The sequence below is a fragment of the Vombatus ursinus genome, unplaced genomic scaffold (assembly GCF_900497805.2).
Source record: "Vombatus ursinus unplaced genomic scaffold, bare-nosed wombat genome assembly UNPS02014813.1, whole genome shotgun sequence".
In the NCBI taxonomy this organism is placed as follows: Eukaryota; Metazoa; Chordata; class Mammalia; order Diprotodontia; family Vombatidae; genus Vombatus; species Vombatus ursinus.
The window spans coordinates 11,141,375-11,154,553 of NW_020954591.1; positions in this window are offsets into that span (position 1 = coordinate 11,141,375).

The window sequence follows — 13,179 nt, forward strand, 5'->3', positions numbered from 1 at the left end:
TCCGGCCTCAGACCAAACACTTGACACTTACTAGCTGTGTGACCTTGGGCAAGTCACTTAACCCTAATTGCCTAAAAAAAAAAAAATGGGTCAATCCTGCCAGCCAAACTATAGCCATTAATTTAGGAGGTAGGGGAGAAAAACTTGGGCATGTGTTTCATCACCAACTTCCATTTTTCCTCCTCCCTATTTCTTCAAGAAAGATCTGAACCATCTCATATCCAGTCCTGTTTTGCCATTTAGCCTTCTTTTGCATACCCATTCATGCTTCTGTCACCATGGTGGAGGACGCATCAGTCACCATTCCACTGTGAGGACTATGGTGGTATCATGAATGGTTGAGGTGCAGATGTGTAACTGGCTCTGAGTTCTGCTTGGGATATGTCAAAGTGAAATTACCAAAGTGAAGATTATCATTGGACCTGCTTCTCATTGACTGGGATTGGCTTTGAACCATCCTGTATGAATGCTCTTGGGTGACTTTTGATGATGTCTGCCTGAAGCAGGAAGGTGTAGGGAGCCTTTCTTGACGCTTCACTGACCCTGACTCATGTTGCTGTCTTCTGCTGAGCTCTTTGATGGACATCTCTAGGTGATTGGGACATCAGATTGAATCTGAGTGCCAACTTCAAATTAACACAGCTCACCATTTTGGGGTGGTGGTGATACATGGCTATTCACCTGAATTTTTCTTAAATATTTTGTTGTAAGTCCCAGTTGGCTCTACTGATTTTTAAGTGTATTAAGACAGACTTTGGCTTAAAAAAATTTGACACCTTCCATTTACAGTTTTATCCAGTATCAGAGGTGAATCCAAGGAGACATTGATGGGGGTGAGAATCCAGCATGGCCATGCTCACACTAGATTGGTAATTCACTTCTGCAACCACATTTCTATTTACTTGGCCCTTGGGTCTGTAATGAGTTATTAACTGCTGTGGTACCACCACCAAGTTGGGTCTGTCCATAAAGATGAAAGTTACATACCATTCTGCATTGTTGGGGTTGGGGGTGGGGGACATCTTATTTATACCCAAGTGACTCGGGTTAATATAATACAATCTCTTGGGTTGCAAGAGTGTTGGTTCTAAGAGTCAAACTGGCTATTGCAGAACTAGTATTGCAGAATTCCTACTTAGTGTGGGAACTTAGACCCGATTCACATTTAAGGAAGGAATTCAACTGCCTACAAAAGTGGCTCTTGTCTAGTGCTTCTTCTGCACGATTTGGAGCGGATCTCTCCCCTCCTCTAGGCCAGGCCAGGTGGAGGCAGCTCACGCAGCACTTCATCACCTTTAATATGACTTGGATGCCTCAAAGAGGCAGAAAAAAAAACCACCTCAATAATTTGTGTTAATGGGTTAATGCTATAACTAGGCAACATGGAAAGTAGGAAAAAAAAAACTTTTTACCCTTAGTTTCAAACTTCTCCATCTGATCAAATCTCCCCTTTTTAAAGATAAGAACTAGACCTATAATTTCATCGGTATGGGTAAGTCCCGGATGAGGACACTCCCTCCATCAATGCAAGTCAGTACCTCCTCAGCAACTTATTGCTTTGCCCAGAGTGCCAGGAGAAGTGACTTGTCCAGCTGTCAAGTGTTAAGTTAGCTTGAATCCTCTCTTCCTGGCTTTGAGGTCATAATTCACTATTTTTTTTCCTTCCCTTCCCCCATTTCCCTTTAGGAGCCATTTAATAAGGCTAGATGGCCTGAAAGGTGCCACAAGGGGCTTTGGACTATGGAGAGTTGGCCTCCATTCATGAGTCTTTAGTGTATAGAAATATGGAAGCCAACAAACCCCTATGGTGGTTGTCTTGCCTGGATAATGGATCTACTCTAAATTTCCACAGACAAGTGAAATAAATGGGGAACCCCCCTCCTTCCCATTACACTGTTTATATTAAGATAAAATTTGTGAACAATCTTGGCAAATCCTAGATTTCCAAAGGAAAAAAAAATTTTAATTCATATAGCTATAATTTTGATAAATATTAACTTTTTTGTTGGATATTTAATATCTTCTGTCTCTTTAGGACTGGTCAAAGGTTTCCTTTTCTTATAATGTATTGAGAAAATGGATGCAGTAAGAAGAAAAGGTTTAGGATGGAAAATTTTACTTTCATTTCTCTTTTTGGCAGAAATTTTACTGCAGGCCCATCCCTTGTTGACTATATTTAGAGTCAACAATCCACTTCTCTCTCATAAATACCCATTGTCCCCACATTTCAAAAAGTGAGAAAGTGTATTTTATTTCTCCCCAAATTTTTCTTGGAGAACAAGCTCTTTGAGGATTACTCTTTTCTTCCCTTCCCTGTGCCTTAAAGCCTTAGTCAGAAATATGCAGGGGCTCAGAGAAAAAGAAGGGACCTCCATTACACCAATCTCCTTTTTCCATTCAGAAGACTTACCATGTATATAGACTTCATTGTCACTGTACATTTGTTAGGAAATATATTGGATAGCTAGCAGCTTGAGCTTTTTTCACTGGATAAAGGAATGAGGAACTGAGAAGTGTTACTTTGGGTTGGCCAGGATTGGGCCTCCTATTGTCACACACTTTCTCATCCCCCCGATATTTTCCTTTGGTGAAAAGACCATGAAAACAATAATTTAAAACACCTTAAATCTCTTTCCATGGGAATTTTAGTACCTTATTCGTTGCTTAGTCACTTTTCCTCCCTAATTTAGCCTTTTGCTGTAGTAGAGAGACCCTCAGGGGAACAATATATGTGCTTTCATCTGTGTATGTAGCCAATAATTGTGCTTCAGTCCCTCCTGTATACTTTGGAAAGACCCATTTAGACTGGTAAGAGCTGCTTCCTTCCTTCCCTGATCCCCACCCCAGCCCACCCCATGCATGTTTTGCTTCCTTGAAGACCTAAAATCATTAATTTAAAAAAAACAAAACAACTCTATTCCCCTCCCCTTCAGTGACAGAAAAACAGCCTAGGCTGACTACGTTTTTAAAGTCCTGTGGGGTGTCATGGAGCATATGTTTGAAGACAAGGAATGTTTCATTCTTTATTTGTATCCCCAGTGGCTAGTACAGTACCTGCTGCACAGTTGGTATTTAACTAATGTCAATTATCTTGAACTTTCATGAATGATCTTAGCATTCTTACATTTTGATGATGCTTTGAAGCAAAGCAAAGAATAAAAGAATTGGTTTTATTGTTGGGCACAAGGAGACTCATCCTGACAAAGAGGGCCATATGGTCTTGGGATTTGTTGCCAAAATGACAGATTAGGCCCTAATTAGGCCCTTCCAGGTCCTTGGGTAAGGCCTTTTGACCAAGCCCAAGTTTTACAGAACAAATTCTTTTATCAAGATTTGTTCTGTGAAGTTTGGATTTAAAGGGCCACATTTGAGGACCTACAGGGCCATATGTGGCCCTGAGGTCACAGGTTCCTCACCCTGGATTAGGGTTATAGGTATTGCTAGATGTGTGCAATAGATTCACTCTGGAAGATGATCTGTTAACTTGCCCCATGGGAGAGTAAGTCTTCCTCACTTGAACACTTTTTTTTTTTTTGCATTAAAGCATCATTAGTCACAATCTATAAAAAACTGCCCACCTCTTGTCACCAAATAAGTATCTACTGATAGATATTGTGGAGTCAAGGGTGTGAGGCACTGTGAAAGACTTTTGTCTTTCTTTTTTTAGGGCAACTGGGAGGAGTTGTAGTTAGTATTTATGGGTAACAGGAACAATGTGCCCTTCAGTCTCCCTAAGCACCTATGAAGATAAAATGACTTGTGTATAGGTTGTGTATATTACTGATGTATGTAAGTGATGTAGAAAATTGCTACTTAAAGTGGAATATTAAATATATATTATAAATAAAATTGTTCAGTTGCCGCGGGAAAAGGGGCATTTAGGTAGAAGGCACTTGATGGGGAGCAGGAATTGTGCATTTTACCTGAGTTGTTGCTGGATTTGTTTTTAATTTTTCCTTTAAATGCTTTACTGATCCAATGGTGCAAGAGCCCACCTCTATATCTCATCACTGCAGATGCCTATTGGACTTTTAAGGCAAAAAAAGTCAACTGAGTTTTCACCGTAATTCAAAGATCTTCAGAAGAGAAATGGTTGATTACTTATCTGTGAGTGGCAATCACATCGGGCAAAAAAAGCTAGGAAGCACTTACCATCAAAGTTTTCCTGCCATGCCTTTGGACATCTAAAAGACGCTACCTCCTATGTTTCCCAGGAGCCTGAATCCTCCATCTTTGATTTGCTTTCTGTGGAACTGGTAGTTTCAAAACCAGCCAGTCTGAGAAACCAATATGATAAAAGACCTTGCCTGTTAAAGAGTCCAGACCAAAATTTCCTCAGGGTATTAGCACCTGGCTTAGCCACCAGGAAGCAGAACAATGTAAGAAGCATTCTGACTCCGTCTGATTTTGCTTTCTTGATGACAGAGAGAGTGTTAAGTTGAGACTTTGTTTTTTTCTAGATGAGAAATTAACAATCTGGATTTAACGTTACAAAGTTTCCTGCCTAAGTTGTGCCTTTTAGCTTGAAGACTTTAAGGAGCACAAAGGATGACGACGACAGTGAGGATTGGTTTATTATCAAACCTATAGTTTGATATGTGGTCCCTTCGGTAAAGTTTCCTTTTACTGAGAGGATCTATGAAAGAGTTGTGGAATTTTAATTATATATAATGTATATATTTTTTTTGCTTGTTCAATGTCCTATTTTTCTAATAACTTCTTATAATTGTGATGAGATTTTAAGTCTAATACTAAATGTATATCAAGTTGGTTTCAGCTGCTCTTTAGTTTGTCTAGTTTTTTTTTTAAACTTTGTAAGTGTAGCCATCACTTTTTTTTTAAACGTGAAAACTAGCCCCTCTGGGGGGGAGGTGCAGACCTTTCACAGTGACAACACTTTATGTAGAATTAATCCTCTTCTTACCTGTTATCCTCCCTTACTTGTAAAATGCAGTTCTTGTGGCACAACATTAAGTGTGGCTTTCCAATGCTAATAAATGATGGCTGTCATTTCACTTGTGTCTTCTTTCTAGTCAATGTGATCTTAAGAAATCTAATAGTATTTATAAAGCTTGGCCCAAGCTGGACATCATCAGGGAGTTCTCTGTGTATTATACATAGGGGTGACTAGTTTGCCCAGTGGACAGAGCCTTGGACCTGGAGTCAGGAAGACCTGAGGTCAGATTTGGACTCAGAAACTTACTAGCTTACTAATATGACCCTGGTCAAGTAACCTAACTTTCTGCCTCAGTTTCTTCTTCTGTAAAAAGTGAGCATAATAACAGCACTTGCCTCCCAGGGTCATTGTGAGAATAAAATAAAACAACTTATAAAACTCTAAACAAATACCAATGCTAAGTTTGCAGAACTCTAAAGCACTAAATGCTAGTTGTTTTTATTACTTTGGAAGACATCGCCCCCCCCCCCCGCCCCCACAATTGCCCTGGTGTTTCTGAATCACTCACTGAAGCATGCTCCACTTAGGTTTCCCAGTCCCTTAGAGGGAGGTTTGTTTGGCTTTTCCAGCTGTAGCTTCCCAAGGTTGGGTTCTCAGTCAGACATTGTTAATGCTAATTGCTCAATTACCCATCTTTGGAAACAATAAAAATGTTCCCCTTTGTGTGCCTGACTCTGGAAAAGGTAGTTTGATCAAGGGGATTTCCGGAGGTCTTCCTCAGTAGTTCGTGGTGTAAAACTGGCCTGTGTCAGTGGTTTGAGCCCAAAGCAGAATGAACCCGATTTCAGCTTTTCCCCTGGGGCTTCAACTAACACTACTTGTGTTTTTCCTCTACTGCTTTGATCTTAAACACACTCTCTCTTGTTTAATCAGCTATTTTCACCTAAGTACACAACAAAGATAAGAAGGTAAGTCATTCATGCAGTGGAAAGTGTGAATTTGGAGCTGGATTGACTTGGGTTCAAATCCTGTTCCTCCTGATCCTTTCCTGCCCCTAAGCCTTGGCAAGCTGGCTGTAGATTACCGGGCATACCGGGTTCCCAGTTAGTTGGTTGCCTGAAGTATTATGCATGGCATGATTTGGGCCTGCATATCTGGCTCTGGGTTACCCTTGTTACTCTCACAATGCCTTTCCTCTGCAAAAAAAAAAAAAATCTTTCACAATTATTGGCGTCTGCAAAGCTGTGGATGTTGATTTCAATGAAGGTGGGACTGATATTTGAAATCGGGAGATTCTGAGATTTCAAGTCCCCATTCTGTTACTGGGTGACTATGGGCTGGCTGTGCTACTTCTGATAGGTGAGTGTTTTGCCATCTTTTCCTGGGTCCTAGGCCACTGTGGTACTCCCTCAAGGTCTCCACACCACGCCTTCTGTTCCCTGACTATCATCCTCATCCTCTTCCACCACCAGAACCTTGGACTATGTCCTTTAGTTTCCTCGTAACAGATGAGATTGGGCTTTCTTTTGCTGGGGACTCTGGCATCCACACCACTTTGTACCTGCAAGATCATTTCCCACCTTCTCCCTCCTTCCCCCAAGCTAACGTCTAACTCTCCTGTTAGAAAGTAAGTTCCTTGAAGGCAGGGATTATCTTGACTGCATACATTTATATCCCCAATGCTTAGTACAGTACCTGGAGTATAGAAAGTACTATGCTCCATCTCTGAACCTCTGTGTGTCCTTTTTTATTTTTTTTTCCAGATTGGATTAATACTGAGTGCTAGATGCCTCACAAGGTTCTGATGTGATTTTGACATGAAATGCAGAACACCAAGTATATGTCAATTGCAGTCCTTTCGTGCTATTAAGAGGGATTTTTTCTTACTATGTAGTATTTCCTTTCTATGCCCCCGCCTTTACATTTATCAGCATGGTATATGTGTGGTTGGGGTTTGGGGTGAATTGGAATCCTATTATTCCCCCCTTTCTTGAGAAGGGAGTAATATTTAGTACAAGAGGCAAATTCAGTCACTTAGGCTATAATTTAATTTATGAGATGGAAGTTGTAGTGATTTAAGCCAATTACTCCCAAAGGTCTGCTGCCTGGCAGCAGGAAATTGTCATTGTGTTTTCTAAGTCATCCAGTAGTGCTGTAGACAGACAGGTACACACACACACACACACACACACACTGTGTGTACTCTCAAAGAGACTGAAGAAAGCAAGAGAGCAGTAACTCAGCTGTTTACATGCTTCCATCCCATTGGCATTGGAGCATGTGTTTATTTTCAGGAATATATTACACTTATCTATACATCAGGACTCAATACAAACTCTTTGTGTAATTTGTCAGCCACATATTAATCAGACTAAGTAACTCAGATGGCGTGGAAAAAAAACCCCAACCCTTTACATAAGGATGTGCAATGTGTCCACAGGACACAAATGCATTCAGTGCAGAGACATCAAATACCTGATTTTCATTTTCACTCTCCCACCCACCTCCCTCCCCAAAGTGAAACTGATCATTTCTACACACCTGATGACATTTTCAATCATCGGTGAGCTTGGTGTGAAAGGCAGGAACCAATTTTTTTTTTTACCTAAAAGTCAACTATCAAACAAAACAAAAAGGGGGCAGAGGGGAGGGAGGAGAGGAGCTCACTTGTCTGCAGCATCTTGCAGCCCAATGAGGAATTTAATTAGGAAATTAAAAAGGAGAAAGAATCTCCACCCTATGCCCCTGAACTCAAGGATATATTCCATTGGTTCCTTAACTATTCAAGGAATCAGTCAGGTCTACATTGGATTCTTTCTAAGGAAGACAGTTGTTGGTGAGTGGGGTGGAAGGGATGATTCAGGGATCTGGAGTATTGGGAACCTGACCCCCCCAAAGACTGCTTTTGGATGGAGGCCAGAAAACAAGCATGTGGTTACAATCCTATGGACAACAGTGCCATCCAGTGGCCTAGGTGCGCTGTGACCCTTCCTTTTCCAGGCAGCCTGAATGCCTAATGGTGGGCTTCTGGAATTTATAATTAAACAATAAAAACCCAACCATTGGTGATGGACACAATGAATATTTGAGAAGCCAGCCATATCTGGAGTGTTCAGTCCTTCAGCTGTGCCTGTCAGATTCAAAGCTACCTTGAGCTTTGTTGCCCCCAAAAGTTTGACATTTATGGTGATGGCATGAGTTCTGATGGGTCCCTTCATGACCCAGGCCATTTTCAGGCTTGCAGACTCTGGGCCTGATGACTTTTCACAGCCGTTACTAGTTTAGCAGCATTCCATGGGCACAGCGTGTAGTGTGGGGAAGAGTGGGAAATAGATCGATGTTGCCTATTAATTTCTGAATGGAATAGTAAGGCCTGGCCAGGCTAAACCTCTATTCAAAAGGCCACAGTCACAGGCAAAGGAAGCGTTAGGGTGCCACGTGGACATTTACAGTGAATCATTTCACACACCTCATTATTGGCACTTGTCTACATTGGCACTTGTCTACGCCTGATAGACTCAGGGCTTTGCAAGGAGTGGAGTGGTTGAGCTATTTTTATAAAGGGGGAAGGAAGAAATATCTTTCCATAGGTTCCCATAGGTGTTTGTATTTTCTGTTCCTAAAAGTACTGAGGACATGGGAGAGCTGAGCAATGAGCAGTTAGACAGTCCATCTAGGCTGGCAGCCAAGACACATTTAAATAAAATGAAAAGAGTGTTCAGCATATGCGTAACGGACTTGTTTTCTTTTAGTGTGACTGTCCGAGGCTAATGGGATAGAATGCGGTTTACAAATCAGGAAAAAAAGATTGTGGCAGGCTGGGGCTTCACAAATAAATACCTGGAGCCTTCAAAACTTCAGAGTCCTCGGAATCCCTGAGTCCAGTCCTGCAGGATAGCAAACCCTGGTGTAGTGGGTAAAGTAAAAGTCAGGCTTCATGATGGATGGGGTAAATTGTCTTCTACCACCTAGGTCCATCCCCTGGTGCTCTTAACCACTTGACCTTTCAGATCTAATGTGTCATGAGGAGGGAAGAAAAAGCTTCAGATCAGAAAAGCTTATGGTTGGGTTTCAGGTTGTATTTAAAAACTTTTATGGGGTCATCTCCACATTTCTCATACTCCTTTGGGCAGCGGAGTTTACTTTTTGTTACAGAAGACAAGAGAGGTGCGGACAGTCTGAGACAGGGGATGATTTCCAAAGCATTTAAATTTGGCTTGGGAATGTCTGGGTATGTGTGTCGTGTAGAGCAATAACATAACATGTTTTGAGAACTGACTTCAATTAAAATAAAGGAACAACATTAGAGATGTGATGAAGCTGTTCAGTTGTCTCAGCCTAAATTGTTCTTGATTCCTATGTAACGCTCTCCATCTGGAGGCTGACCATCGCCTCTTCTGAACAAATGCATGGTGCCAACTTAAGTAGACATGACCTTTTTTAGCCCTTATTGGGGAGATGATTGAGTATGGGAGTTCCCAAGAGTCTGTGTTCAAGAGGACTCCAAAATGAAAATAATTAGCAAGGCTGCTGATCAATAAAGTGTCTAGGGGTGTTTTTAGAGTAATTAAGGAGATGTCAATCAAATTGAAAGCAAAATTTACCACTGAGGATAATCCAGTGTTGACCATACAAACAAATATAGTCCTGATTCCACTTTATAATGCTTGCTAAAAGTACATTCTTTTTATCTGAATATAAGAGGGTCAGATAAGCTTTCAGGAATCCAGAAGAAAGCTACTGACCAATGGGTTCATTTAATAAGTCCTAAAGGGTCACCTGTTTTGCTGCATTATCAAACCTGCCTTAAGAAAATAGATTTTCGCTAAAGGTGATATAAAAATTACCCTCTGTAAACTCACACCCCCGCAAAAACAAAAAAGGAATCCTTCAAAAATAACTAGAAGATTTAGGTGTAGTTTTCTTACACTTCATACGATTTTTGGGATGGCCAAACCGAAGGATCTGGTTGCCATGGAGGGAGCCCTACCTTAGGAGACAAGTAGAAATATAGATGAGCCTTCTGGGTTCACTGATGATGTTCCTGACAGTGAAGCTCAGGAGGAATGAAGATTCCCACCTTGCATGTGTTTAAACTTATTTACCTGGAGGGAAGAACTCTGATATTTGACTCTTAAAACTGTAGTTGCAGAGTGTAGAGAGTCCTCTAGCTCTCACTACACCCTTGTCAGGCTTAGGGTCTTGGTGACCAGTTATCAGGGACTGCTGTTACTTTGAAAGGGGAGCAGCTGCCAATAAGTCAGCTCCCTGCTTGGCCTGTAGACTGGAAGCCTTCTTCCTCCAAGGGCAGAATCTACTCTGAATGAATCCAGGGGCATGTGCTGAAGAGGGTGCTCCCAATGAGGTTTGATTTGAAAACAAATGGTATTAAAAAACATATGACAGCAGAAATTTGTCACCAATCTCCCGTTGCTCCTTTTCTATTGACGCACAATTTCTCTCCCTCTGATTGACCAGGACACAGCCCATCACTAACGTCCCTGAGCAGAACAACTCTGCTCTCCAGAATATCTTGAGTTTCCTACAGAGGAACTCCTAGCTGTGATGGGAATGAAGACTAAGAAACCTTACTCTGCAGACGCAAGGAGATTTTAGGGGCTAATTAGGGGAATAAGTTGGTAGAAACAGCAAGAGTTCCCATGCAAAAATAGCTCCTTCCTTGTTTCTAAAACACTATTTCTCAAGATTAGTTTTATAACACTAAGTCAGGGAAGGGTCTCTAATTATCTCAAGGCTTATTATAAGATCTCCACAGGACAGTTTCAATTCACTTTAAGTGCCATGGAGTACTTTTAGGAAAGACAGGGATGATGTTGTAAAATCTAACCACAGTATGCCAACAAATCCCACAAAGGCCTCGTGGTAATCACTACCTCTGCACGTGTGTGTGTGTGTGTGTGTGTATGTGTGTGTGTGTGTGTGTGTGTGTACACCCACACAAACCCACACAGACACTTCTTGGGGCCAAGTTTTCCTACACAGCCTCACTGATCAATTAGAGCTCAGTCTCAGTCTGGTGAAGGGGTCCGAGGTAATCAGAAATGGACCTGGTTGGTGGAGGGGAGTGAGAAGGATGTTCTGTGGACTATTTCAGAGCTAGTAGGTAGATTGTGAGCCAGAGCTGCTCTTCAGTTCGCCGGGCTGCCTTGCACAGGACAATGAAAAGAGTTCTGGAGAGATGAGAGGAAGCGAGTGAGAAGAGAGTCTTTCATTTCCAGGGAAGCCTGAGTTCTCTGGGAGCTAATAGGGGGAGCAGCTGTTGCTGACATGTCTTTCAACAGGGGTGAGGGGAAAGATGTAGCACCATGACTGGTGGGGAACAACAAAGCCCAGACAAAGCCAGGGCCACATCTGGCTCACTCAGCTGGCCAAAGTCAGGTCAGTCCAAAGCTCTAGTCAGTCCAGTGAGGGATTTTGTTCTAACATGGCTACCACTCTTTACTGTAACGTTCTAACACATTGCATCATCACGTAACCTAACATAACACTGAAATATGTATTGCCGGGGAAGCTGCATTTAGCAAGTGCAAAGTGGAAATTGCCGCGATAAGGAACTATGCTTGGGGATGTGCGCGTACCTGTAGGCTGTACTTGCTAAGTAAATTACATCTAGTCATGTGTTTCAAAACTGAGTCAATATGGCATGATCTATTCTAACAGAACGCCCAACGTACTCAATATCACAGCATCATGCAAAGCCATTAAAAGAAAAATAAATGTTTCTTAAGCCTTAACCTAATTTTCATGTCCTGGAGTGGGCAAGAGACACTTGGAGATCTACTGGAAACCAGCCGTGCCAGGGTCCGAGTTGCCTCATACATCTACCTGTACCAGACGTGTCTGCGAGCAGTGTGTCTACGCCTGACTACATGTGCATGGCCTGTGGGGCACCCTGACAATTCTCCCTGAGCCTTTTCTCGGCTTCCTTTTTCTCTGACCCCATCTGCTGGTATTCTCGTCTCAAGCCAGCTCAGAGCTTGGCACAGGGAGAAGACCCTGGGGTGGGGTTGGGAACACGTAGGGCCCTTGCCACAAACACAAAATAATGGCATCACCATGACCACCACCATCGTCATCACATCTTTTAAAACTATATATTTTTTTCCTTTTGTAAGCCATGCTCCTAAACTGCCACAATACCACAGAACACGTTTCACGTTCTATTCTATTGTCCCAGATACAAGCACTGGGGTAGGCAAGTGGCCTAATCTGGCCTGCTTGGGCAAACAACAGAGAACAAGGGGTCAACTCTGGTTGTTGACTCTGTGGTTCCCTCTGGGAGAACTGGCCAGGCCAACGTGGGGAATGACCATCATCAGCTGCTTTGCGGGCATATCACCAAATAAGATGAAGCTGTATCTGTGGGTCCCCACGTGACAAAGCTCAGGGCTTGATCCACCTGGGCTGGCCAGTTCTCAGGAAGTTGCTGACATTACCTTCCCCACCAGTAGTCCAGGTGTGGGGTAGTTAGGATAGTGGCTTCTAGTGTGGGGGGCCTAAAGTAATATTATATAGTCTATCCGTTTTCAAGCATCTCTCTAGAGGATTATGGGAAGCTGGAGCAACTCAAATCAAAAGGCTGGGGCCTGCCTGAACACTTTGTTCTAAGGGAAATGTCAATTCTAGGAGAAGCTTTTTGAGATGGGAACCAAAAATGTCTTGGTCCCCACTGTGGTCTTTCTCATCTTCATTCTGGAAGGACCACTCTCTGAATGCATTCTAGCTTGCTGATTGCTTCTGAAATGTCATTGAGGAACAAAGCAAAGACTTGTGTTTAGGAGAATACATGAGTCACTGTCATGAAAAACATCTGAGAAACTGCTGCAACCCCTCAGGGTTTCTTACGGCTGTTCCTCATCAACTCACAGCAAGGATACTAATAATTAAATCTGCAAATGGAATAATAGTGATCTCATAACAAGCTGAATAAGAAGCTGATTGTTGTGAAGGCAGTTACCATATCACAAATCGCTGGTGTTCACGTTAAATAGGGTCACCACTTGGTGGTTGGCTGAAGGTGCTTCTTCTTCTTCTTTTTTTTTTTCTTTTTCTATTTTGGGTAGAAATATTCCTGGGAGGCTAGACAGAAATGCATCTAATTTAGTTATAATTCTTAGGCACAAGTTAGAAAACTGCTGACTATCATTAAAATATATCAGCACTTAGCGTTATAAAAAAATGCAATTCAGGACAGCTGCAAGGATATCTGTATACACGTCTAGAGATACACACGTGTCGGTGTGGTACATACACGAGGGTCT